This window comes from Loa loa (genome assembly GCF_000183805.2).
Source record: "Loa loa unplaced genomic scaffold supercont3.896, whole genome shotgun sequence".
Classification (NCBI taxonomy): Eukaryota; Metazoa; Nematoda; class Chromadorea; order Rhabditida; family Onchocercidae; genus Loa; species Loa loa.
This window is the reverse complement of record NW_018109076.1, coordinates 1-1,942: the sequence shown is the minus strand read 5'-3', so window position 1 is coordinate 1,942 and position 1,942 is coordinate 1.

Sequence of the window (1,942 nt, the reverse complement as noted above, 5' to 3'; positions counted from 1 at the left end):
TTCCTTTACTCTAAGCTGAAATATTAATAAGTATAAGTCAACACTTTTAAAAAACATTTCACTCATTCCTGATTCTTCGCCATTTCTGAGTTTTTCTTTTCTTTTTTTGGCTCGTTACAACGTTCGACAACATGTGAGAATTTCTATTTACTACTTAAAAAAACGATAAAGGAATGTAAGTAAACTTACGGATTATTGACAGAATGTTTGTGATTCTTTTGAGTTCTTTTAGCAAAATGTTCTCTTTTGGTTCCGAAAAAAAAGATAAACAAATGGACAGTACTATCGATAATTCATAAACTATTTAATGCAAAAGGAAAATAGGTCAAACCAAATGAGAGATTTATTATACTAAGGCTTTCCATCAAATTTCCACTGCTTTTTTTTAACAAATTTTTGATTTTCCTTTTTTCAGATTTTTTGTTCGAAAAAAAATAGAAGAAGAAAGATGCTTAATAAAATTCAGAAATATATAATAGTTTCTAAAATTGTGCGAATAAAAAATAAAAATGACTGAAAAGAAATAAATTTCCCGGAAATTTACTAGTCCTGAAGGGTTGTGCGGAATGATATAAACTGGTTTATCTAGTGTGTAAAGATTTTAGCCATGTAATTAATGATTGTTTACATTTAATCATAAAATTAAGAACAAATTTACAAGTGAAAGAAAAAATGACAAATAAACGGATTAAAAAATTGATCTGGACGATGTTTTATTTAATAAAATAGATCATTTAAAAATAAATGGATTTACAAGTAAAAACATGTAAGAATTGATTTTCAATAATTATCAATTAATTAACCTTAAAGAATGATCATAGAGGATTTTCTTAACAAGCCTAATTCAACATATATAATTATAAAGATATACTTTGCATTAATTATTGAAATTAGTCAATTTTTGTGATAAAACGGTAGCATTTCATTATTAATTTAAATCTCCTTTAACCTCCTTCAATATACAATTTTGAGAGATAAATAGCTGTTGAACCACTTGCGCATGTATTATTCAGCTACAATACTTTAAATGCATTGTTTTTTACCTGCTAGCAAGAAGAAATTAACTTTCATAGAGACTAATTATATTAATTAATAATGATATTAGTAAATTTTGATCTCAGTGCTGCATTCCGGAATATAGGAACGATGGTTTATCCAACCCACTTGCCGACAATGACTCCTTTTTGAACTGATGAGTGTATCAGTTTAGGTATCAAAATATCAATTTTTTAAATTTTGTGTAACAAATCATTTACTTGAGAAATATACGAATTCTGATTAAGACCACTCATAACACTTTTTTTTCGATTTTGCCGACAGAAAATGTTTGGGATATTTTAAAAAGTATGATCCACATTGTGTTTAGTGTGGTACAAACCTATTATCAAATCTAATTAATTATTATATAATTATTCGGGCAAAATGGCTGATATAGCTCTAACCGACAACAATCCAGAATGACAAATTAATTCCTTGATAACGGATTCACTAATGACATCAGATTTGTATAAGCAAGATTTAAAGGCAATGCTTCATCATTATAACAGACAAATTACTTCATCAAAACATTTATCAAAACTGGTTAACGATATTTTTGATATTTCTGAAATTTTGCCAAGAAGTGAAAGCATTCGTCGAATGTACCCAAAGCTCCATTAGAAAATTTTTTTTATATATTCTTTTTATATAAAGTCCTTAGATAATTCTTACAAGGCAAGAAAAAGCTAATTCTCATGACCAAGCTTTTTTTTCTTTTTTTTTACTATAAAATTTATGTACGGAGAGAAGAGATAAATAATTTTGATATACTGCAAGCAGACAATTTTCATTGTTGGCAAAATATTTTGAAATCGTCGAGGAAGTTGCCATCGTCGGCGATGCTAACATTCGAAGATATTACCATTAGAGTTGTCGATGTTAATATCTCCGATATTAACAACAA